Raw genomic sequence first — 27,580 nt, forward strand, 5'->3', positions numbered from 1 at the left:
GGGACAGGGGCCCAGCAATCTGTGATTACACAAGACAAGCAAGTGATATTGATGCATGCTCAAGTTTAATCGCTTTTTGAGATTCATGGCATCTTTTGAGATTTATATTTTATTTAGAAATAAATGAAGAATGTCGCCTATAAACTCTAACTTGGGATAAGAAGAGCAATATACAGAAGTAGCTGCTGGCTCCACAGTGAAGGAGTCCATACCACTGTTTCTTTAAACACTGATTTTGTTATTAAAAAAAAAAAATCACATGATTTCTTCATGTTGTATGTGTGTTAGAATTAAAACTAAAAATGATTTTTCAGAAACACTACAGTCTCTGGTCAAATGTGTGAGGTGACCAGGGTATCAGTTTCATTCAGTGACAGCCCTTACTCTTCAAGAGCAATAGCTTCTGAGCAGAGGACTTAATACTCATCAAGAGTATCTGCTCAAGGAATGGAAAGACCTTGATCCCAGTGGGCCTGAACTTTCATTCCTCTGCTTCCAGCTTGGTCTGCTGGTCCACCCTTTGGTCTTCTAGGATTTCTTCAATGGATACTTGCTGGAGGGGTGTGTCACTCTCATTTTCCAAGTCCAAATTGATCAATGCTTCTTAAGTGTATTAAGTGTCCTTCCATCTTGAAGCAAGACCAAGTATTTTTTGTCAATGTCCTCAATGAGGCTGGTGGTGCTGGCCCTCCACAAACTGGAGTCCTTGCAACACGAAGGCTGCAGAGGAGCTCAGCAATCAGTTCATTTTGAACGGAGATAATCCTGCAATGTACAGCGGCGGTGGGCCACCGTGTCCAAAACCAAAACCTACCTGCCCAATGCAGTCGCTGCCTCAGCAGGACTGAGACCAGAAGTGGAACCCCAACCAGGACAGGCACTTCTACGCTGACTTTCAGCCACGAGGACCTGCTGGAAACTCCTCCATATTACCTACCCCTCAAGTTTATAACTATGGCTTTAGAATATACACCATGATTTACTTATTTATATTTTTTTAAGAGGGAGTTTTGCTCTTGTCGCCCAGGCTGGAGTGCAATGGAACCATCTCGGCTCACTGCAACCTTCGCCTCCTGGGTTCAAGCAATTCTCCTCTCTCAGCCTCCCAAGTAGCTGGGATTACAGAAGGCCACCACCACGCCCTGCTATTTTTGTATTCTTAGTAGAGGCGGGGTTTCACCATGTTGCCCAGGATGGTCTCGAACTTCTGAGCTCAGGCAATCTGCCCACCTTGGCCTCCAAAGTGCTAGGATTACGGGTGTGACCCACCGCACCCAGCCACTGTGATTTATTTAAATTTATATTAAAATTATTTAAAATGGCTAGTACTCCTTAAGGATATAATCAACTAGCTGTAGGCAAGAAACAGACACAAAGGAAAGAAAAACAGTGCTGGATTTAAAATAACTTCAGAAATATCCCAATTTAGAGCAACAGCCAATTAATTGTAAAGACGTAATTTTAATTATAATGCACAGTACAAACCACTCCACTAATTCTGTTATTTGGAAGAAAGCAAGCACTCTCTTTCAGAATAATTAATAAAATTAAACCCTTAAGTAATTCCAAATTTGAGGTGATGTGATGGGCAACATAAAGGAAAGAAATTAATGAAGTTAATAATAAGGGTCAATTGAAAGAAACTAATATGAAGGAATCATTATTTAAAAGATAGGACACTGGCAGCCAGGCGTGGTGGCTCACACCTGTAATCCCAGCACTTTGGGAGGCCAAAGTGGGTGGATCACCTGAAGTCAGGAGTTCGAGACTAGCCTGGTCAACATGGCGAAATCCCATCTCTACTAAAAAAAACAAAAATTAGCTGGGCATGGTGGCACACGCCTATAATCCCAGCTACTCAGGAGGTTGAGGCAAGAGAATCACTTGAACCTAGGAGGCGGAGGTTGCAGTGAGCCGAGATGGCGCCACTACACTCCAGCCTGGATGACAGAGTGAGACTCCTGTCTCAAAAAAAATAATAATTAATTAAAAAATAAAAGTAAATAAATAAATAAACGATAGGACAGTGGTTTGGGGCAGACAAAGGCAAGAAGAGTCTTAGCCAAGGTAAATGGATGTCGGGGTATGAACAGATTAGAAAACCAGTACCAGATGAAGAGCAAAAAGGAGAGAAACAGGGACATTCTGCCACATGAGTTGTAATATTCAAAAGACCTGTGAAAAATATGAGGAGCAAATTTGAATTGAATCTATCACCAAACCTCAGGGAAATTATTTCATAAGAACTGTTAGGGGCCGGACACGGTGGCTCACGCCTGTAATCCCACCCCTTTGGGAGGCCGAGGCGGGCGGATCACGAGGTCAGGAGATCAAGACCATCCTGGCTTACACAGTGAAACCCCGTCTCCACTAAAAATACAAAAAACTAACCAGGTGTGGTGGCGGGCGCCTGTAGTCCCAGCTACTCAGGAGGCTGAGGCAAGGGAATCACCTGAACCCAGGAGGTGGAGGTTGCAGTGAGCCAAGATCACACCACTACACTCCAGCCTGGCGACAGGGCAAGACTCCGCCTTAAAAAAAAAAAATCTTAAGTAGGTGAATTGTATATTATGTGAATTACATTTCAATAAAGCTTTTTAAAAAGTATTAGGGTTTTTTTATACTTATTGATTATCTATGATGTACTAGACAGTAAGGGAAACACAGGATAAACAGATGAAAACAACAGGACTTCAGCCCCAGAAAAGCAAAACATCTGCAAAAAATAAAACCCCTGTAAACCAAGTGGCTTCTAGTATTAAGACAGAATACCTTGTTATGTGGGAAACATCCTTGACATCTTTAAGAAAAAAAATGTTTACCTAAGAAACAATTCCAGTTTTCTTGTGATTCTTAACTCTACAGAGGTATTTATTTAATAACAGATCTATTCCAATTCACTAACCAAAAAGAGTACTTAATCATGCACTTAAAGAACATTCTCTATAAGATATAATTCCTTTGTTTAAAAAAAAAAAGAGAGAGAAGCCATCTCCAGATAAAATGCTTTAACCAGGGACTTCTTTTTTTTAGAGTGGGCACTCTAAAAAAATGGGATCTAATTGTTTCATGTTTTTATTAATGCAAAACAACATTACCCTTCAGTTTTGTGTCCAGCCACATAACACTTTGTTCAGCTGATATGCTTTTACTTGAACAGATACAATAAAGATTCATTTTCAAATTTGTGCCGAAGGTCTGAAGATCTGGATTCAAGACCTCTTGTTATCAGGGCTGGACTGATATTGGAAGCAGGTGGCAGACAATGCATATCTACAAAAAAAAGCAGGGGCATAGAAGAAAGGCTGTATCTCTCTCTCTCTCTCTCTCTCTCTCTCTCTCTCTATATATATATATATATATATATATATATTTTTTTTTTTTTTTTTTTTTTTTTGAGACGGAGTCTTGCTCTGTTGCCCAGGCTGGAGTGCAGTGGCGCGATCGTGGCTCACTGCAACCTCCACCTACCAGATTCAAACAATTCTCCTGCCTCGTCCACCGGAGCAGCTGGGACTATAGGCACAAGCCACCAGGCACAGCTAGTTTTTTGTATTTTAGTAGAGACAGAGTTTTGCCGTGTTGCCCATGCTGGTCCCGAACTCCTAAGCTCAGGCAATCCACCCGCCCTGGCCTCCCAAAGTGCTGAAAGGAAATATGAAAGATTTAATTAAATGTTTCAATACACACACATTCGTGGCAGCCATATTTAAAACTGCAAGAAGTTAGAAACAATCTACTTTTCCAATATAAGTATATTGGAAAATATATAATAAATGATGTATAAATGAATAATAGTTGATGATAGAATACTATACAGCCATTAAAATTGATATTTTACAAATATTTCCAATGATATGAACACAAGTAATGTGCTTTTTATGTTAACTGTAAAATACCAGTTACAAAATAGCATATTTGATATCATCTCAATTTTATAAAACCAAAGATGGAAAGGAGAAAACTGGTAAGGATAGTTACAAAATGACAAGTAAGATTAACTATATAATATTATTATGACTTTCAACTTTTAATAATTTTGTATAGGCCGGGCGTGGTGGCTCACGCCTGTAATCTCAACACTTGGGGAGGCCGAGGGGGGCGAAACACGAGGTCAGGATATCGAGACCAGCCTGGCAAACATGGGGAAACCCCATCTCTACTAAAAATACAAAAATTATCTGGGCGTGGTGGCGTGCACCTGTAGTCCCAGCTACTCAGGAGGCTGAGGCAGGAGAATCGCTTGAACCCGGGAGGCAGAGGTTTCAGTGAGCCGAGACTGTGCCACTGCACTCCAAGCCTGGCGACAGAGCGAGACTCGGTCTCGAAAAAATAATAATAATGATAATAATAATAATAATTTTATATAATTAAATTTTTTTAGAATAAATGAGTATTTCTGTCGGGGTAAGAAATCAGTAAGTTTGTAGTCATTTTTCATCTCCTCATCAAGTAAAATGCAGAGGAAAATTTTTCTGAGCCAAAATGAGAGTTCTACTTATTTGAGTTCTAGTTGCCTAGTCTAATGTGCTGACTTCTCTATTTTCTCTGGACTTTTACCAGTGTTGTTCTTTGTGCCAGGAGTATTTGTAGCAACCCTTCCTAGACCCCTTCCTCTGGCTGACTCTGAAGAATAAAGAGGCAGAGGTGTCACTTCCTCCAGGAAGTCTTTGGGCACCACTCACATATGTGCCGATGGAACTCTGGGCTTAGGGGTTCCACACCATTTATCATAGTACATGGTACTGTGGTTGCCTGGGTTCATATTCTCCTCCCCTACCAGACTCTAAGATACTCTGAAGGCCAGAAATGTCTCCCTTTTGTTCACTTCTATATCCACTATTATTCCTAGCACATAGTATGAACATGGGATATTCATTTTTGGAAAAAGTGAATGTATTAATGAATGAGTGGGTAAGTGAATAGTCTACCTTAGAAGCTAAGCATGCCTAATCCTTAGAAGCACTTAATTCTGAAGTAAAGCAAGGGTGTTTCATATAATGAAAACATTGGAGTGCAATCACTCAGTACTTTAAGCAAAAGACAGGTCTTAATGCTGCTTGTGTTTTCAGAGTTCAAAACTCTGAAAGCATGAAGCTAGTAGAAAGTTAAATATATCCAATAACAGGGTATTAAATATGTTAATGTCTTAAATACACAATTTGCAAATAAACAGAAGTAAGTTGAAATTAAGGGAGACAATTAAAATAGATTATACCACATTTCCTGAACTTGGTTCCCAAAGATCAGATTCAGATGTTGCTTTTATTCATAAGCTTTGAAAAAGTAAATAAAACATTCTGCACACTGCTCACCATAAATCTTAACTTACCATTCAAATTTAATCTAAACACAAACATAAACCTAAAACCTCCTCCAGTCCCACAAATACTCAGACAACCAAAATCTGATTTCCAGGACAAAATTGTTACTCTACAAGTACAATATTTATGCTGAAGAGATAAATTATGCAAATCATAATGGTTTATGCTTATGTTATAGCTACGCTTACTCTTCTGCATACGACAAGTTTCAAGAGTCTACAAATTTACATAAAGCTCAGGTTGTCTAATGATTAAACAATTTTACTATTTAGGACAGTTTTAATATTGATTTAGCTTTACGATATATTTGGGAACAGCTGATAAAAGCTTCAAATGATATGCACTGCTTTACATTATTGACTTAGCACTTGATCACAGTATCTCTATAACAGTCTCAAAAATTAATTCACAAATTAAACCTCTACTTCATTTAAACCACTATTATATTCACCTTTCTTCCATGCTGTCTAGAAATGTTTTTTTTTTTTTTTAAGTAATTCCAATGAAATCTCAAAGCTGTATTTAAACTAGATCAATCATCCCTAACCTTTGGCTAACTGACAACCCAATTAGCCAAAAGTGTATTGGTAAATTTTCCAAATATAAGTTTTAAAATTCTTTTATATTTTTAAAATATTTTGATACATATATTAAAATGTTGGAAGATTTTAGAATAATCAAAATTTCAAGCAAAGTAATTAGTGACACCTCAATTAACAGTGGAATAGCATCTGATTTTTCCAGTGAATTTGGGAAAAAGGCTAAATTTCTGGTTAAAACAAGAAAAAAAATTCCTATTCAAGGAATGGAGGAAAGCATTACATGAATAAGAAACAAACGTGACTATCTTTTTAGTCAAAGAGACTTTCCTGCCCCACTGCTGTAGCACTGGAGATTCTGGGAGCACAGTCCCAGGCCCGGAGTTGCTCACAGTGTGGCAGGGAAGACAGCTGTGCAAACAGATAATTAGGGTTCAGAGTATTCAGGGGATGCTGCCCTAAGGTCTTTGCAGTAGACTGGTGCTACTTTTTAACTATTTACCACTACTACTACTATACTACCACTACTAAAAGTAAATAAAGTATTTTCAAGAATTTCTAAATCTAGTTTGGAGCACTATACAAATGTACAAATAATTGTCCCACAAGGGACAAAGTAATAAGTGCCTTAAGAAAGAGACTGCAAAATAAGAGGTATTCCTGGGAAACAATATGGATAGGACACAATATCAAAAGAGCGTCGGAAAGAGATGGAGGGAGAAAGGTAAGCAAGCCTACACTCAAGGAGGGATACTGAGCACAGAGGTAAGGGCTTACTTCCAAATACAGAGAGTCTGCAATAAATGAAGTTTTGGGGCTCAGCACTGACAAAGTCAGAGGTGTTTTTAAAAGCCTCTAATCTCAATGACTAGAGTATCCCAGAGAAAGTCTAAAGGTGAAGTGGGCAGGTACTACAACAAGCCTATAGTAGGTCAGTGGGAATGAAAAAGAGTAAAAGAGTGATGTGAACTCACAGTATAAACCACTCCCCTGCCCTCCAACTGTGGAGCAAAAATAATGAGACTTTTTCTTTTAAGGAGGGGACTGTTCCAGAAGGCAATGCAAACTAAAACAATCTACTTCCAGGACTTGGTAAATGACAAGAGTGGAAGAATAAATAAGATGACGATCATTCAAGTTTTTCAGCCTATGAGACCCAGAGAACGGACACTTATAGAGGCTGATTAATACAGTATTAATACAGTATTCTCTGTATGTGCTTATGCTACAAAGCATTTTATAAAGACAGCTTCCAGTGTACCTTCTGGAAAGAGAATGTGTTTGCACTTTGTAGAAAAGAACAGGAACTTTAAACCCACCTGTGCTGAACCCAACTACCCACCAGGCAAGGTTAATATGGGTCCACATTTATGCTGTCATTGCAGTGCAAGACAAGACTGCCCAAGCCTTAAAGTATCCCACTGGGCAGGTTTATGCGAGGGCCTTCACCTCCTGTTTAATAGTGTGGATGAACAGTTGTTCTCCATTTCGCAGATATCACCACTGCAAAAACTGAGGCCACGGGGAAAGTAAGGGGATCAGGTGACTACTTAAGGTGATGGAAATTCTTGCTATGTATTTCTTTTTTTTTTTTAGTTGAGACTGAGTTTTGCTCTGCCACCCAGGTTGGAGCACAGTGGCTCGTTATTGCCTAACTGCAACCTCCACCTCCCAGGTTCAAGCACTTCTCCTGCCTCAGCCTCCTGACTTGCTGGGACTACAGTCCTGTACCACTACACCCGGCCTTTTTTTTTTTTTTTTTTTTTTTTTTTTACTAGAGACGAGGTTTTACCATGTTGGCCAGGCTGGTCTCAAACTCCTGACCTCAGGTGATCCGCCCACCTCGACCTCCCAAAGTGCTGGGATGAGCCACCATGCCCAGCCTATGTATTTATTTACAAAAGAATGGATGCAGGCTGGGCACAGCCATTCTTGAGTAAATCAGTGAACCAAGCTTGTACCACTGCACTCCAGCCTGGGCAACAGAGCCAGATGCTGTCTTAAAAAAAAAAAAGTATGCAAAAATAAGAATACACAAAAACTTGACAAAAACAAATGGCAATGTGAACACATTGCTGGGGCCTTTTCCCAGGGCCTTGAAGGAAAATCCACCTCTGGGCCTCTGCACCTATTTAGAAGAACTGGAGCTCGCTGGTCCTCTGAGGAAGCTGAAAGGAAGGTAGGAAGAGGGTAGTCTCGGGAACCACAGACACCTTCCCTTGTGAGAAGCAGCAGTAAACTTTCCTGGACAGCACCCAAACAGTTAAAATTACCAATGAAAATATAAGTGAAAAGAGTGGAGTGGCTTAGACTGGCTGATTACTCTTCTAAGAATCTCAGTTGACAGGGGTAAAATACAAAGAAAGTGTGTGCTAGTTTTTACAGAAAACATATGGGAACTTACCTAGGGAAATTTGCTTTCTCTTAACTAAACAAGGAGTCTTTTCAGGTATTTTGAGTTGAAATTGAGAAGGACAGTCTTAATTATAGAAAATGTGGAGAAAGACTGAGCCATTGGAGAATGGTGACCATGGTGCATTAATATTCAACTTCATTCCTGGGTAGGTGGAAGAAGACTAGAACAGGACTTAAAATTTTACATACAAAGACCCAGTATAGAAGAAAAGGAGGGAAAAAAACAGCCAGTCTCTACCTGAATAAGCTTACACACATGAGACTTTAAAAGAAAGATCAACAAATATTATAGAAAATTATTTTATCCCCCAAACTGTGGCTCTTCAAAATAAAGTTACAACAGATACCATATAATCAGGGTTCCATGAGAATGCATGCATGGGGCAAGCAAATTTCATCAGAACTTCCCCTCTAGCTCTGAACCCCAACTGCAGAAAGGGGGAGAGGCCCTGCCCCAAATGTGGGGTGCAGAGTCCTGCTGGGAACCCACAGGATGACTGTGATACAGGTGGGGCAGAAAGAGCAAAACCACAAAGACTGGCATCCTCAAGTGAAGGTCATTGATCTGCGGCACAATAACTCCCACCCTGCAACAGTCTAATTCCCCTCCTCCAACCCAAAACTCACCCCAAACCCAGCCACCTATGTATTTATTTACAAAAGAATGGATGCAGGCTGGGCGCAGCCATTCTTGAGTAAATCAGTGAACCAAGCTTGTACCACTGCACTCCAGCCTGGGCAACAGAGCCAGATGCTGTCTCGAAAAAAAAAAAAAAAAGTATGCAAAAATAAGAATACACAAAAACTTGACAAAAACAAATGGCAATGTGAACACGTGCCCAAACCCACGTGGTTGGGAAGATACTCCCCTCTCCTACTTGTTAGTGGGAAGGGACTGGAAAGAGCAAAAGATCTGACAATCAGTGATTAAACAGGACAGGCTAGAGACGAGTAACAGTGATTCCAGGTTCCCTTGAAAATAATAAATGGCAGAGGGGACAAGAAGAGAGCCAATTAGTACATTCCCAGGCAAGAGAGAGCTGAGGCCAAAGTAAAGAATGGAATTAAACACCAATTTTGCCAGTCTGCCTACTCCAGCAACATCTCTCTTCACTGATGTGAAACTGACAAGCAACCAAGACAAAGGTACAAAACTTCCAAGAGTGACAGAAGCCCTGGGCAGGGGGAAACTAGTTCTCCCTCCACCACCACCTGTGATCTTGAGTGAGTCATCTCAGAGCCCTCTCTAGACTTTACTCCTATTAGCTGTAAAATGAAGAATGGGGAAACAAAATAATTTTCCTAAGTCAGCCTGGTGCTAGCATTCTAGAATTATGAAAACAGCATGATGTGCATGAAAGAGTATGGACTCTGGAGCCACACTGCCTGAGTTTAAATCCCAGCTCTGCCAGAATTAGCTGTCTGTCATTGGGCAAGTTACTTGACCTCTTTGTGCCTCAATTTCCTCACTTGTAAGAAACAAGAATAACATGCTTTACATCATGGAGCTATCTTGATGATGAAATGATCTGTTAGCTAAAGTTATGGTAGTGGGCTTATTCTATATCTGGTACCTTTTGAGTATATTTTTGTGGTCAATCACCTAAAGAGGGTAACTACTCTGGCCACTGCTTCCTACAGTGCTTCCCCTCCTAGGCAAGAGGTAAACAATATTTTCTTTCTTCTTTGTAGAGACGAGGGTCTCACTTTGTTGCCCGGGCTGGTCTCAAACTTCTTGCTTCAGGTGATCCTCCTGGTTCAGCATCCCAAAGTGCTAGGATTAGAGGCATGAGCTAATGCGCCCTGCCCTTAGACAATATTAATCAAGCACAGAATTATTTCCTTAGCCAGGATGCAGCTTCAGAACCCTTATTGAATTAGAATCACTGAATCATAGCACAAAAGATGAGTCAGCCACATCCTAAATATGGGTAATATTGTGTCCCTTCATCACTAATTCCATCACATTTGGTTCAAACTGGTTCAAATGTAGTACCCTCAAACATACAGTTCCAGAAAACTCCTTCTGGTGGAAAGGATGTCCAGGATCTTTACAGAAGAGAATCCCCAGCCTGGATTTGTGACAACTGAACTCTCTGACTTCCAGTTCCATGGACCAAGCAAATAATAGCTATCTCTGCAGATATTTTTACGTTACCAATGAAAAACAATGGGTAACCGCAGATGAACTGACTTGGCTGATGATACTCCATAAAGAGGTCACTCCTGGGCCGGGCGTGGTGACTCACGCCTGTAATCCCAGCACTTTGGGAGGCCAAGGTGGGAGAATCACAAGGTCAGGAGATCAAGACCATCCTGGCTAACATGGTGAAACCCTGTCTCTACTAAAAATACAAAAAATTAGCTGGGCGTGGTGGTAGGCGCCTGTAATCCCAGCTACTCGGGAGGCTGAGGCAAGAGAATGGCATGAACCCAGGAGGCGGAGCTTGCAGTGAGCCGAGATGACACCGCTGCACTCCAGCCTGGGCGACAGAGGAACACTCCTTCTCAAAAAAAAAAACAACAACAACAAAAAAAAAAAAACGAGGTCATTCCTTTTAAACATGACAAGTTGATTCAATGACAGTCCACAATCCAAAGCAAGGCCTTGGGAGCAAATTCTTGGTGGTGATGTGGTAGGATAAAGAGAAAAGGGAGCCCTTTAATTAACAAGATCAGTGCCTAGCAAATTTGATCCTGGCAAAGATCAGAGGATAAGGAAGGAGAGAAAGCAACTCCTTCATATGCCTCACACCCTGCCAAGGTTGACTTGTAGGACAATCCCACACTCCTCAGCCTCAACATGTCCAATATGCAGGGCCTCCTCTTTCCCACCTGTCTTTCCTTCTAGATTCCCCACCTTAGTTGAAACGAATTCCACCTCCTACCTCAAACCAAGCTCCTCCTTGACATCTCTATTCCCTCACTCTATTAGCACCTGGTTAAATTGTAATACAATCAAAGTCTCTAGTCTTGCTCCTCTCAAATCCATCCTCCAAACAAATCTCACAGATAATTCTGCTTAAAACCCAAAGGTTCTTACATGCAACAACATGGATCAATCTCAGAAGTATTATGCTAAAGGAAAGAGACAGAATTAAAGGACTACATACTGCATGAGTCCATTTATATGACATTTTGGGAAAGACAAAACTATAGGAGCAGAAAACATCAGTGGTTGCTAGGGACTGGGGGTGGGAGGAGTTAGTCACTCAAGAGCACTGAGGGATTTTAGGGAGTAATATAAATGTTCTTTGTCTTGATTGTCATGGTGGCCATGGCACTTATATCAAGCACACCAAACAATATAATAAAATGGGCCCATTTTACTGTGTATAAATTATGCCTTAATTTAAAAGAAACTAGGGGAAAACCCTACAGACCCTCCCCATTGCCTACAAGTTCCATGGCATTCCTGATCTGGCCCATATCTTACCCTATACACTTCAACAACACTCAACTTTTTAAAATGTCCTGTGCTTTCCATGCAGAAGCATCTCACCACCGTACCCTTCTTCAACGCAGCTTTTCCAAATTAATTCCTAAGTCCTCCAGGCATGTCTCCCTGCCTCTCCCACTTCTCATACACTCAGGCTATGTGTTTGATAGGTGTCCTCCTGGCTCTTATAATGCCTGGTGTTTCATTATTTCATTCACAGAAATGTATTATACATGTTATAGGCATACGTTATAGTATAATGGTCTTGTCTCTCACCAGTCAACTAAGATCCAAATTCTCTGAGAAACGAACTACTATTCATTCACGTGTGTATATGCTGTGTGGCACACTGCAGACACTCAATAAGGCTTTATTGGAATAAATGTTTCTTAAAGGCAGGTTTGGCCTGTCTACTTTGTTGGTATACCCTCGTCACTTACAAGAGTGCCTACTTGGCTCGATAAATACAGGTAGCCCTCACTTTACATGATAATGCAATACCACAAAAGTGATCATGCACACTGAAATCATGTGAAATGATTTTTTTTTTTTTTTTTTTTTTTGAGACAGAGTCTCGCTCTGTCACCCAGGCTGGAGTGCAGTGGGGCGATCTCGGCTCACTGCAAGCTCCGCCTCCTGGGTTCATGCAATTCTCCTGCCTCAGCCTCCCAAGTAGCTGGGACTATAGGTGCCCGCCACCACGCCCGGCTAATTTTTTTGTATTTTTAGTAGAGACGGGGTTTCACCATGTTAGCCAGAATGGTCTCGATCTCCTGACCTCGTGATCTGCCCGCCTTGGCCTCCCAAAGTGCTGGGATTACAGGCATGAGCCACCATGCCTGGCCATGAAATGATTTTAATAATCAACAGAAATATTATTATTGTTCTAAGACCTTTAATTTTTTTGTCAAAACAGTAAAAACTGTCTTACTATCAGCTATAAATGTGTAGGAAAATGAAAAGTATATTTATTTAGTACTCTAAAACATCAGAAACTCTGAGAATTGTTTTATTTATTTATAAAAAACTGTGTCAATAGTAGTTTCAACGGGAATGCCTTATTCTCATTGCTAATTTACAATTCTAAACAAGCATCTTTCCATGCCTTGGTAGACAGGTATACTTTCTAAGTTCAGACTTGCTTCCAACATTTTATCCTTTGTGTTTTCAGTTATACAGTATCTGTGAGAGTTCCTTTCATATGCTTTTTTTTGGCAGCATCTTTCCTCTGTTACATCTTCAACCTTTTTATCACAACCACTTCATAACTGACTTTGATAAGTTAGTTATCCTTCACTAAGTGTTCCTAGCTGCATATATAGAGCCTCTAGAACACTGGCTGAGTTGACATTCCCTTGGTCAGCTTTTTTTTTTTTTTTAGAATCCTGTTTACAATTAGCTAAAATTTTACTCCAATTTTAACACTTCATTTATTTGATGCACTTTGATTTTTGTTTGACAATTCCCCCCTTTAATTATCCATTTTTATGAAATGCTACATGGGTCTATCACTGGGAGACAAGGAGGCAACATGACTACATGCTTTGCTGTCTACTGATGAACAAAATAACAGGAAGTGCTAGTGTATGGGATTTTATACAATTATAGTTTTTTTTTTTTTGAGACGCAGTCTCGCTCTGTCGCCCAGGCTGGAGTGCAGTGGCGCTATCTCGGCTCACTGTAAGCTCCGCCTCCCGGGTTCACAACATTTTCCTGCCTCAGCCTCCTGAGTAGCTGGGACTACAGGCGCCTGCCACCACGCCCGGCTAATTTTTTGTATTTTTAGTAGAGACGCGGTTTCACTGTGTTAGCCAGGATGGTCTCAATCTCCTGACCTCGTGATCAGCCTGCCTCGGCCTCCCAAAGTGCTAGGATTACAGGCGTGAGCCACTGCGCCCAGCCACAATTATAGTTAATATAACATGATACCTGAAACTCGGACTGTGTTGAGGGACTAGTATTATTTAGTCAACCATGGCAACTGAAAATTGTATATATTAAAATCATGCAAAGTGAAAAATATCTGCATTTAGCAAATACAAATAATTTTAGAATGAACTGGCTCACCACTGGGCCAAATTTAAGAAACAGAGATTGATGCCCTTCCCATTACACCTTCTGACTGATAACATCACAGAATCACAGCAACTTCCTAAAGACCCAATTCACAGTCAACTATAACAGATGAGAGGAGAAATCTAGATTATAATTCGAACACTGTTACTAGTAACAAAGTCACATACTGACACTGTGTTTCTATGACTTGCCCTATAAAATAAGTAATACTACTACCTCCTTCACAGGGAGTGTGAGGACCAAAAGAGAAAACAGATTAAAAAGTACTTTTAAAAATTCAACTAGAGGCCGGGCACAGCAGCTCACACCTGTAACCCCAGCACTTTGGGAGGCCGAGGCAGGTGGATCACTTAAGCCCAGAAGTTAGAGACCAGCCTGGGCAGCATGGCAAAACTCCATCTCTATCAAAATACAAAAATTAGCCAGGTGTGGTTGCTCGTGCCTGTAGTCCCAACTACTTGGGAGGCGAAGGTGGAGGGATCCCTTTAGCCCAAGAGACGGAAGTTGCAAGGAGCCACGATCATGCCACCGTACTCCAGGCTGGGTGATAGAACAAGACCTTGACCCTCCAAAAAAAATTCAACTAGATACCATCATACCAACTATACACTCAGTATGCACCAGGAACTATTTTAAGAACATTTTACAAATTTTCACTTACAATCCTCATGACAACCTACATGATCAGTTGCAGTATAATCCCCATTTTGCAGAATACCAAAGCATAAAGAAGTCAAATAACTTGTCCAAGAGCATGCAACGCGTAAGCAGTGAAGTCAGGATTTGAACTCAGAAAGTGTAACTCCATAAGTGAAGTTCTTCAAAACTTCATCACTAACTTGTCTGCTTTCCTCAGAAAGAAGGATACAGTCATTAAGAAGGGTATAATATTGACTCCTAGAAGCCAGGCAAACCTGATTCACTATAATTCAAAGATCATTGCCAGTTAGTTCTGCTGGGACATTTTCAGATTTCTGGCAAAAGAACAAGGATGCACAATATGCAGAGATCTGAGAAGCTAGAAAGACCATTCCCAGTCTGCAGAAGGGGCCAAAAGAATAGTTCAAATACATTCAATTCCTTTAATTCTAGTGAGTAGAAGCATAAATACCAGGGGGGAACCAACTAAGAAATAAAGTTTACTTTGCAAGAAGAGGAAAAGAATTCGTATTTATCATAAGTGTATAAAAAAGCTGGAGTGCTATAAAAACAAGGTATGTAAAACCAACAAACTTCATTGACATTTTCGGTAACACTGACCCTGAAAGTTAATAACATTGTTTGCTGAGGTCTGATTTCACAAGGAATTCCATATGGAATAGGAACGTGAGAGCCTAATAAGGATGTATGATACAAAAGCAAAGGGATTAGTTAACTAAAATAAGTGGATTCCTCTCTAAATATAATCTACTCATAAGGATACATTTAGAACATTTGTATCTCATTAGGGGTATTAAGTGAGAAAAGATTCTCAATACCAAATAGTCCTAATTATAATTCATCTTAGGAAATAAAGTGAGTTTTCTTAACTAAAAGGGAAAATATACTGCAAGAAACAGCTTTAATATAACAACAGGATTGTCAACAAAGTCAGACACCAAAACAAACCCAATTGCCCAAAGGAATACTGTGAAAACTGAGTAACTGCTCCAACAATACAACGTTTCTTTAGACTATTTCTCAACACTTTACACTCTTTTTTCTCTTATTATCAATCATAACAATCCAAAGCCGAAATAAGTTACCTAAGCAAAGAAAATCCAACTATAAACAGCAGAAACAAATTAAATTAATACAAACCATACAAAACAAACAGGAATGTATTTACCCCATCACGCCTTTCATCAAGGTTCTGCCAGTGGTGAGAATGACATGGTTAGGATATGACTTTACAAGCCAATGAACATTTTCTTTGGGAAGGATCAATTCTAGTTTTCTTTTGTCCTTTTTTTTTTTTTTTTTTTTTTGACAGGGTCTCACTACATCATTACCCAGGCTGGCCTCAAACTCCTGGGCTCAAGGGATTCTCCTGCTGCAGCATCCCAAGTGGCTGGGATTACAGGTGGGTGCCACTATTCTAGATTTTGATCCCACCAAAAGGGGTACTTGCCTTTCACATCTTTTTTTTTTTTTTTTTTGAGACAGAGTCTCACTCTGTCCCCCAGGCTGGAGTGCAGTGGCATGATCTGGGCTCATTGCAAGCTCCGCCTGCCGGGTTCACGCCATTCTCCTGCCTCAGCCTCCCAAGTAGCTGGGACTGCAGGCGCCCGCCACCACGCCCAGCTAGTTTTTTGTTTTTGTTTTTTGTTTTTTGTTTTTTTAGTAGAGACGGGGTTTCACCCTGTTAGCCAGGATGGTCTCGATCTCCTGACCTCGTGATCCTCCCATCTCGGCCTCCCAAAGTGCTGGGATTACAGGCCTGAGCCACCGCACAGGGCCTTGCCTTTCACATCTTGAAACAGAAAATTATTTAAATGATATACAGTGGATTGTGTGACTTAGTTATAGGTTATAAAACAAGAAGTGAGAGGTAGCACCCAGTGCTGGGTATCAGTGACATGGCTCTGCCTTTCTCACTGCAAGGTATTGTCCTCAGGCTGACCAAGAAGGTCCATCGCCTCTGTAAGCATCTCAGCCACATTTCAAGCAGTGATGTGTTTTAAATTCCAGATGGGAAACGCTCACTACCGTCCCCCAGCAGACTTCCTCTTACAAAGTATTGGTCAGAACTTAATCACATGACTGCTCGTAAACCAATTACTGCCGAGGGGAATGCAATTATCATGACTGAGCTTTTTTCACATTAATCTTGAGATATCTCCTGTCTGTTCATTAAGACCAAGGCTCTCCTGTTTCCAACCCCCACCCCCAGCCACCTGGGAAGAGAGAGGTGGGATAGACATCATTATTAACAGGGTTGGCATTAAAACTTACCTCAATTATTCTAAAAGATCCATATGACAACTGTAAAAGGGCTGTTTTTTGTAAAGATGCACTATAGTCATTATCACCATCTAGGCCTGGGTCCCTGTAGCTTAAGAAAAACACTCCACCATTTGACAAATAAAAGCACCAGAATGCAATGAACTATAATACTTTACTCGTTAGGTGAGTAAGAGCCAGTAAATAAAAGGGGCTTTTAAAAAACACAGTTCCTCAGCTAACACCATGAAGCAAAATAAACCGTATTAGTTCTCTTCAATTTTACACTTTCCGGGGTTTAGACCTCTCAATCACTCCGGATCTGTTTTTCAAAATATTAGCTGTCCTTTTTCATTTAGACAATTTTCCCCTTCCTCAAAAAGAAGTGTCAGGCTCAAATTACAACACCTTATCTGATGGGGGAAAAAAAAAACCCATGCAAAATATATTCCTACATTTGGGCCTTCAGTAATAAGCTTATGATAAAGGAAAATACAAATACTCTCTCCTCCTCCATGCCCACGAACAGCCCAAGACTTCGAATCATTCTTCGCAGGGTTCACTCACTATCCAGTCCAACTCTCAACCTCCCTAGGCCTTTAGCAGATCCAAGAAAGATGCAATCCTCTAAAGTTTCCAGAATAATGAGACTAAAAAGAAGGCTGACTAGAGTTGAAAATAGGAACACTGCCTGCATCTTTTCTCACTTTTTTTTCAGGGAGTCCTTTAAAGCAGTGTAGGTGGAAAAGAATAAGCAGAGGAAGTAGGAAGGTTCAACACAAGACAGTAAGGAGAACTCCACATCTGACTGGTCTTTCTATAGTCCAGAGATGCCCAATCTGCATGCCTCTACACACAACAGAACTGACACAAACAAATGACTGCTAACTGCTAATTCTGGCTTTTTTTTTTTTTTTTTTTTTTTTTAAACACACTCCAGAAGTCATTGCAATACCGGAAACACTTGGGAGACTGAGCCATCTGATGACAATTACAGGAATCCTGGAAGGGAAAGAATGCTCAAGGAAGGCCAGACGGCCATGCAATTATAAACCCTAGCTCAGCCCATGTCCTCTCCACACCCTCCACATCACTGCCAGTGAGAGGAGGATGGTGACACCATTAACCAACATTCCCAGGCTGATCCCAGGCTCACACACACTGCTCCAGAGAGGATATCATGATTTTGGTTTGCTTGGTTTTCTTATCCTTTGAAGTAAGACACTTCATGATTGTCATGAGTTTGGTTCCCAAGGGTGTGAGATTTATCGGAACCAAGACTTTTACAGTAAAGAGATGATTTAAAAGGCAAACCACTAAAAATGATAGTATGAAACTAAAACGTTTCCAAGTTGCTTTAATCCCTGAACTAATCCTTGCAGAATGCCAGGGAAAGAGGATGGGAGGTAAAGGTCATGGTTAGGAAGAGAAAAAGAGCTAACATTTACTAAGCACCTCCAAGAGCAAGCCACTTTCAGGATAAAGAAACCTTGCAAAGGAGAGAGCATCCAAGTCTAATGAGAACTAAGGCTCAGAGAGACAATTTACGCAGTCTCAAAGCTCTTAAATGAACACAATGGAGTGAAGCCCCAAACCCATCTCACTTCAAAGCCAACACTCTTTCTACTAAGCAACACTGTTGGTGAGACAGCAGGTACATAAAACAGAGACAGAGCCAGTATGACACAAAATGGCATTAACCATTCACTATCTAACCAAGGCACAATTAACTTGGCTTCTTTCTTAAGTACTTTATATAGTTTTACATCCATTTCTTTTCAATTAATATAGCATAAGTAAAATCCGTATAATTAAAAATTTCACAAAAGTCTGGTCCTTTAAATAACTACACCCTGACAGATTTCACAACCGATGTCTTCCAACTTAAAGCCCTGTGCTGACTGGACTAGGAAACGTAAAACATTTGAAATAGTTGAAATAGTACACATTTAATGAAGAAGTCTCAGGAAGCAGGGAAGTATAGCAGACTGCTTAATAAGAAATCATGAGAGGCAGAAGAATGGCGTGAACCCAGGAGGCGGAGCTTGCAGTGAGCCGAGATCACGTCACTGCACTCCAGCCTGGTCGACAGAGTGAGACACTGTCTCAAAAAAAAAAAAAAAAAAAAAGAAAGAAATAAATAAATCATGATTCCATAGAATTCCCGCTGTTTCAAGAGAATGTACTTGAGTAGAATCATATTTGACAAATCTTTATAAATGGGAAACATAATCTATAAACACACACACAAATGTACAAAAATTCAAAATTAGGATTGCTAACTACCATTTCATTATCTTCAACTAATGCCTTTTGTGGGTCTCTATACAAGTGTCAAACACTGTCAAATTTTCCTTAAATCGTTGCAAGTTGAATAATTGCTTCCGTTTGTTAGCAAAAGTGGGGCTTCGACAATATGGCACAAAACAAAAGGTAGCTTTTGTTAAGGTAGCTACCGGACTACCTTACAAAATATGGTGTTGGAAGTAATAAAGTGTAACAGGAATGATAAAAGTAAAAATGATGATGATGACAATAACGGCAGCTTTCATTTACTACATCTTTCTCAGTGTCTGTCACTATTCCTAATGCTTAATACAGATTTTTTTTACTTAACCTTCTCTAAATCCCATAAGGTAGCTACTACTATTATCCCCAAAAAGTAACAAACAAGTTGAACTCAGAAAACTTGAGTTCAAGTCCACACTTGGCTCTAACAAGCTGGAAATAGCTTCCTCTTTCTAGATATCCAACTTCTCCACTATACAATAGAAAGGTTGAGGTTGGGGGCACTGTAGATTAAATGAGCTCCCCTGTACTATAGATTTGACATCCCTCAGAAAATACATATATGCCCCTCCCAATCCATGGCAAACACACATCACTAAAGAATCATGCCAGTGAATCTCATTATGACTTCACCATCTTTCACAGCACAACACACTAGGAAGTGATTAACAATCAACATGAGATAGCTTTTAAAATGAAACCTCGTTGGCCTCTTAAGGATGACACAATATCACCTAGCTGGAGGCTAGGTATGCCTCTAGTAAGTGTCACACAAGTCCAAAAGCTAAAGTTTGGCAACTTAAAATTACAACACCAAGATGAGATTGAGTCTGTCAATATCTGGTATCCAGCTGAAAAGTCTTAAAAGAAACTGGGGTTTCTTGCCACCCTAGAAAGCCAGCTGACCTAAGCAGTCACCTATCCCCACCAAAAGTTGCCCAGGGCAATCAATGACACAACTCCAGTCTACCAGTGTGGGGCACGAAAATCCATGCCATGTCGCAGGAAACAAAGCAGGCCTATCCCACCAAGAGAAGACTGCCTTCAGAAGGAAAGTATGGGATGTCGACAGGAAAGGAAGAGATCCAAATTCTGATTTTCATCTGGCTGTGATCCCATGTATTAAGTTAATGTTTTAGCTCAGTGAAAGTAATTACCAGCTAGGCTCTGCAATCCATCAGTTCACCCTGGGCATTCCTGCTGATTCTTTCTTTGGTCTCTAGGACCCAAGAATCCCTTTTGTTGATCTGGAAGTGTGAAGGAAAAGTTGGTTGTTACTAGTTTCTCTCTTTCAATTCTAAATTTCTGCCAAGTAATTAGGAAGAGAAAATGAACTATTTTCAAGTTTTTTAATGGAAGCGATGGGGATTCGAGTAGGCACAGCCTCTCACAAAAATAAGATTAAAACCATATATCTTTGATGTCCCCCCTTCCAAGTAGAATGGACAAATGCAATTTGGCTCTAGGCTGTGAACTCAGGGACTTTAGCCAAATCACCTCCATTCTAATTTAGGTAATTTGGCAAGATTAGCTTAGTCAATAAATTAAATATATATGGATTTACAAAAGATTTTCACATATCCCCACAACCACCCTAAAGGAAAATATTATTTGTATCCACATTTTGCAGACAAGTATGACAAAGTTCAGAGGTTAAAAGTACTAACCCTAAGATCAAAGTGACGAAGCAGTCTATTTTTTTTTTATTTTATTTATTATTCTTATACTTTAAGTTTTAGGGTACATGTGCACAATGTGCAGGTTTGTTACATATGTATCCATGTGCCATGTTGGTGTGCTGCACACATTAACTCGTCATTTAGCATTAGGTATGTCTCCTAATGCTGTCCCTCCCCCATCCCCCCACCCCAAAACAGTCCCCGGAGTGTGATGTTCCCCTTCCTGTGTCCATGAGTTCTCATTGTTCAATTCCCACCTATGAGTGAAAACATGCGGTGTTTGGTTTTTTGTCCTTGCCATAGTTTACTGAGAATGATGATTTCCAGTTTCATCCATGTCCCTACAAAAGACATGAACTCATCATTTTTCATGGCTGCATAGTATTCCATGGTGTATATGTGCCACATTTTCTTAATCCAGTCTATCATTGTTGGATATTTGGGTTGGTTCCAAGTCTTTGCTATCGTGAATAGTGCCGCAATAAACATACGTGTGCAGCATGATTTATAGTCCTTTGGGTATATACCCAGTAATGGGATGGCTGGGTCAAATGGTACTTCTAGTTCTAGATCCCTGAGGAATCGCCACACTGACTTCCACAATGGTTGAACTAGTTTACAGTCCCACCAACAGTGTCAAAGTGTTCCTATTTCTCCACATCCTCTCCAGCACCTGTTGTTTCCTGACTTTTTAATGATGGCCATTCTAACTGGTGTGAGATGATATCTCATTGTGGTTTTGATTTGCATTTCTCTGATGGCCAGTGATGATGAGCATTTTTTCATGTGTTTTTTGGCTACATAAATGTCTTCTTTTAAGAAGTGTCTGTTCATGTCCTTTGCCTAATTTTGATGGGGTTGTTTTTTTCTTGTAAATTTATTTGAGTTCATTGTAGATTCTGGATATTAGCCCTTTGTCAGATGAGTAGGTTGCGAAAGTTTTCTCTCATTTTGTAGGTTGCCTGTTCACTCTGATGGTAGTTTCTTTTGCTGTGCAGAAGCTCTTTAGTTTAATTAGATCCCACTTGTCAATTTTGGCTTTTGTTGCCATTGCTTTTGGTGTTTTAGACATGAAGTCCTCGCCCATGCCTATGTCCTGAATGGTAATGCCTAGGTTTTCTTCTAGGGTTTTCATGGTTTTAGGTCTAACATGTAAGTCTTTAATCCATCTTGAATTAATTTTTGTATAAGGTGTAAGGAAGGGATCCAGTTTCAGCTTTCTACATATGGCTAGCCAGTTTTCCCAGCACCATTTATTAAATAGGGAATCCTTTCCCCATTGCTTGTTTTTGTCAAGTTTGTCAAAGATCAGATGGTTGTAGATATGCAGCATTATTTCTGAGGGCTCTGTTCTGTTCCATTGGTCTATATCTCTGTTTTGGTACCAGTACCATGCTGTTTTGGTTACTGTAGCCTTGTAGTATAGTTTGAAGTCAGGTAGTGTGATGCCTCCGGCTTCGTTCTTTTGGTTTAGGATTGACTTGGCAATGCCGGCTCTTTTTTGGTTCCATATGAACTTGAAAGTAGTTTTTTCCAATTTTGTGAAGAAAGTCATTGGTAGCTTGATGGGGATGGCACTGAATCTGTAAATTACCTTGGGCAGTATGGCCATTTTCACGACATTGATTCTTCCTACCCGTGAGCATGGAATGTTCTTCCATTTGTTTGTATCCTCTTTTATTTCATTGAGCAGTGGTTTGTAGCTCTCCTTGAAGAGGTCCTTCACATCCCTTGTAAGTTGGATTCCTAGGTATTTTATTCTCTTTGAAGCAATTGTGAATGGGAGTTCACTCATGATTTGGCTCTCTGTTTGTCTGTTATTGGTGTATAAGAATGCTTGTGATTTTTGCACATTGATTTTGTATCCTGAGACTTTGTTGAAGTTGCTTATCAGCTTAAGGAGATTTGGGGCTGAGACAATGGGGCTTTCTAGATATACAATCATGTCATCTGCAAACAGGGACAATTTGACTTCCTCTTTTCCTAATTGAATACCATTTATTTCCTTCTCCTGCCTAATTGCCCTGCCCAGAACTTCCAAGACTATGTTGAATAGGAGTGGTGAGAGAGGGCATCCCTGTCTTGTGCCAGTTTTCAAAGGGAATGCTTCCAGTTTTTGCCCATTCAGTATGATATTGGCTGTGGGTTTGTCATAGATAGCTCTTATCATTTTGAGATACATCCCATCAATACCTAATTTATTGAGAGTTTTTAGCATGAAGTGTTGAATTTTGTCAAAGGCCTTTTCTGCATCTATTGAGATAATCATGTGGTTTTTGTCTTTTGTTTATATGCTGGATTACATTTATTGATTTGCATATGTTGAACCAGCCTTGCATCCCAGGGATGAAGCCCACTTGATCTTGGTGGATAAGCTTTTTGATGTGCTGCTGCATTCGGTTTGCCAGTATTTTATCGAGGATTTTTGCATCGATGTTCATTAAGGATATTGGTCTAAAATTCTCTTTTTTGGTTGTGTCCCTGACAGGCTTTGGTATCAGGATGATGCTGGCCTCATAAAATGAGTTAGGGAGGATTCCCTCTTTTTCTATTGATTGGAATAGTTTCAGAAGGAATGGTACCCGTTCCTCCTTGTACCTCTGGTAGAATTCGGCTGTGAATCCATCTGGTCCTGGACTCTTTTTGGTTGGTAAGCTATTGATTATTGCCACAATTTCAGAGCCTGTTATTTATTGGTCTATTCAGAGATTCAACTTCTTCCTGGTTTAGTCTTGGGAGGGTGTATGTGTTGAGGAATTTATCCATTTCTTCTAGATTTTCTAGTTTATTTGCATAGAGATGTTTGTAGTATTCTCTGATGGTAGTTTGTATTTCTGTGGGATCGGTAGTGATATCCCCTTTATCATTTTTTATTGTGTCTATTTGATTCTTCTCTCTTTTCTTCTGTATTAGTCTTGCTACCAGTCTATCAATTTTGTTGATCCTTTCAAAAAACCAGCTCCTGGATTCATTAATTTTTTGAAGGGTTTTTTATGTCTCTATTTCCTTCAGTTCTGCTCTGATCTTAGTTATTTCTTGCCTTTTGCTAGCTTTTGAATGTGTTTGCTCTTGCTTTTCTAGTTCTTTTAATTGTGATGTTAGGGTGTCAATTTTGGATCTTTCCTGCTTTCTCTTGTGGGCATTTAGTGCTATAAATTTCCCTCTACACACTGCTTTGAATGTGTCCCAGAGATTCTGGCATGTTGTGTCTTTGTTCTCGTTGGTTTCAAAGAACATCTTTATTTCTGCCTTCATTTTGTTATGTACCCAGTAGTCATTCAGGAGCAGGTTCTTCAGTTTCCATGTAGTTCAGCAGTTTTGAGTGAGTTTCTTAATACTGAGTTGTAGTTTGATTTTACTGTGGTCTGAGAGACAGTTTGTTATAATTTCTGTTCTTTTACATTTGCTGAGGAGAGCTTTACTTCCAACTATGTGGTCAATTCTGGAATAGGTGTGGTGTGGTGCTAAAAAAAATGTATATTCTGTTGATTTGGGGTGGAGAGTTCTGTAGATGTCTATTAGGTCTGCTTGGTGCAGAGCTGAGTTCAATTCCTGGGGATCCTTGTTAACTTTCTGTCTCGTTGATCTGTCTAATGTTGACAGTGGGGTGTGAAAGTCTCCCATTATTATTGTGTGGGAGTCTAAGTCTCTGTAGGTCACTCAGGACTTGCTTTATGAATCTGGGTGCTCCTGTATTGGGTGCATATATATTTAGGATAGTTAGCTCTTCTTGTTGAATTGATCCCTTTACCATTATATAATGGCCTTCTTTGTCTCTTTTGATCTTTGTTGGTTTAAAGTCTGTTTTATCAGAGACTAGGATTGCAACCCCTGCCTTTTTTTGCTTTCCATTTGCTTGGTAGATCTTCCTCCATCCCTTTATTTTGAGCCTATGTGTGTCTCTGCATGTGAGATGGGTTTCCTGAATACGGCACACTGATGGGTCTTGACTCTTTATCCAACTTGCCAGTCTGTGTCTTTTAATTGGAGCATTTAGCCCATTTACATTTAAAGCTAATATTGTTATGTGTGAATTTGTTCTCTTGACTCCAAACACTAGACTTCTAAGTAATTTTTCCAAGTATGGTAGTATCTTATAATTTAAAGGAATTCCTCCAACCAGAATTAACATTCAAAACTACATTAAGGACTTTACCAAGTGCCATTCAGACAGGAGGCAGGTAAATTTTTCATTCTCCACTAAACTATGTAGAAATTATAGAGGAAATTCTGAAATTATTCCCCTATGCTCCCCACCACACTGTAAGTCCATTTTCATTGCACAACTACACTGAATGGGCAATATAAATATAATAAACATATGCCCACAGAGAGTAGAAAGTAAACAATCACGCACAAGTAATGGCAACAATAGTGAGCCCTTTCTGCCACTTAAGCTATTAACACAATTGCTGACTTTGGTCACCAGCAAACCCCATGGGAAGGTGGCCCACAGCTAAATACACCACTTCCTATCTATCCAAATGTCAGGGGGCTCTGAGAGTCATACAAACATCAACACGCCTGTAGTTTTTATAGCTCAGAACCAAGGTTCTGGGATCTGCAACTTGAATGGCCAGTGCTTGTCTCCTTAGGCATGTCAAAATCAGTTATAATGCATATTATTTTTCTTTTTTTTTCCGATTCTACAAGTAATACACTCTAGCTGTAGAAAATATAAAAAATGTAACAAAGTATAAAGAAGCAGAAATTAGTCATAACTCCAGAGGCAACAACTGATAATATTGACCTATTTCCTTCCAGTCATTTTTTTTCCTGAAAAATTGTTTCCTTTTCTGCAGAAAGTATTTACTTTCTATTTTATTTATTTATTTATTTTTGATATGGAGCCTCACTCTGTCACCCAAACTGGAGTGCAGTGGCACGATCTCAGCTCACTGCAACCTCCACCTCCCAGATTCAAGCCATTCTCCTGCCTCAGCCTCCCAAGTAGCTGGGATTACAGGCACCTGCCAGAACACCTGGCTAATTTTTGTATTTTTAGTAGAGACAGCGTTTCGCGATGTTGGCCAGGCTGGTCTCAAACTCCTGACCTCAAGTGATCTGCCCACCTTGGCATCAGAAAGCATTTACTTTCTTCAGGCAATAACAAGAAGGGCAAAATAGCCCAGAAAAAAATTAATCCCGTTGTATTTACAGAACTAACTCAAATTTCCCCAGTAAAATCTTGATGCTAACTACATCAAAAATGTATGAAAATCCTTTGGAAAAGCCCAATAAGGTAATCACCCAAGTCCTTCTACTGCAATACCCAAGAAACCAGAAGAAACAATAATCTATAATGAATATAAGCGGTAACCTTGTCAGAATTTGTTTTTTCAGAACTTTTTTACCTTCCAAAATCCTATTTTTGCACTGAAACTATTTACCCTAATTATCAGTGAGAAAAGGAACTTTGGCTCACACAGAGAAGAAACTATGTAGAGGCCAGGCGCGGTGGCTCATGCCTATAATCCCAGTACTTTGACAGGCACAGGTGGGCAGATCACCTGAGATCAGGAGTTCGAGACCAGCCTGGCCAACATGGGGAAACCCCATCTCTACTAAAAATACAAAAATTAGCCGGGCATGGTAGCAGGCGCCTGCAGTCCCAGCTACTCGGGAGGCTGAGGCAGGAGAATCACTTGAGCTCGGGAGGCAGACATTGCAGTGAGCCGAGATTGTGCCACTGCGCGCCAGCCTGGGTGACAGAGCAAGACTCCATCTCAAAAAAACAAAAGAAAAAGAAAAAGAAACTATGTAGAAAAGGTTGGCATGGGGTGGGAGGTGGATGCAAAAAAGGTCTTATTTCCTTCTCAAAATTACACTTCTAGAAGAAACGAAATATTATCTAAGTACCACATACATGTCTTTTTGCATAGTATATAACCAAGGAGCACAGCGTCTGTCCTCTCTAATTTGAAATGGATAGCTCAAAAGTAAGGCAAATCCTGTCTAACAAAGTTGAGGGGATATTCTTTTCATATCAAAAAAAAATAGAGACTTAAATGCAACCAGTTACTTAACCAGTAAAAGCACTACTTTTATAATGCTAAGAGGCACTGGAACTTTTTTTTTCTGGCAATTTCATTGATCATGTATTTCTAAGGTACCTATTTAACAGGAATTCATAGAAAAAGTACTCTTGTACTACTTATCGCTAAGTAAACACAATTTTTAAATAATTTTCAGTGCAAGAGACCTGGAATTTTACTCCTTACAGCCTAGTAATTTTAAATGCCCTGTGACCTTCTTAGGCACTGCCAACATCAACATCTGGTACCTGGCACAAAGAAAATGTATTTTCAACAGTTTTTAAAAACCTCTTCTTTTTCATCATGTGCTTTAAATATGTTTCTAAGATAGCTGTCTTTCCTTTCTGATGTAGAAAAAAAGGGAAGCTATTCTATCAGGCAACTACATGTTTTAGAAGCAAAAGGGAAAAATCATAACCAAAAACTAAGTTATTGCTAATGTTTTTTCATTCCTCCCAAAAGAAAGATTACACAAAATAGACATCTTCAACCTGACTAGATGAAAAAGAACCCAAAATGATTGTAATTATTGCCCCACAAGTATATACACTTCTAAACAAGACTTCAAAATCCAAAGTATATCCCTTACACAATTCTCCATATTTCTGATTCCTTCCTCCTTTTTCACATGTAAGTCTTTTTGTGACCTTCAAATCTCCCAAAGACTTTAGCAAAAATAATAATGATAGTACTATTGATAATCAATACATTCGTCACCTTTATTTATTTAGAGACAGATTCTCACTCTGTCGCCCAGGCTGGAGTACAGTGGCGTGATCTTGCTCACTGCAACCTCTGCCCCCTGGGTTCAAGTGATTCTCCTGTTTCAGCCTCCCGAGTAGCTGGGACGCGCCTGGTTAAT

At 40.0% G+C, this 27,580-nt stretch overlaps 1 protein-coding gene and 1 pseudogene across 2 annotated transcripts in view; both read right to left on the reverse strand.

Annotated features, from left to right (window-relative positions):
- BNC2 (basonuclin 2) overlaps positions 1-27,580 on the reverse strand; it is a 456,158-nt gene that overhangs the window by 356,663 nt on the left and 71,915 nt on the right. The window lies entirely within an intron of this gene.
- LOC115835952 lies at positions 417-17,262 on the reverse strand (annotated as a pseudogene).

The sequence above is a fragment of the Nomascus leucogenys genome, chromosome 1a (assembly GCF_006542625.1).
Source record: "Nomascus leucogenys isolate Asia chromosome 1a, Asia_NLE_v1, whole genome shotgun sequence".
In the NCBI taxonomy this organism is placed as follows: domain Eukaryota; kingdom Metazoa; phylum Chordata; class Mammalia; order Primates; family Hylobatidae; genus Nomascus; species Nomascus leucogenys.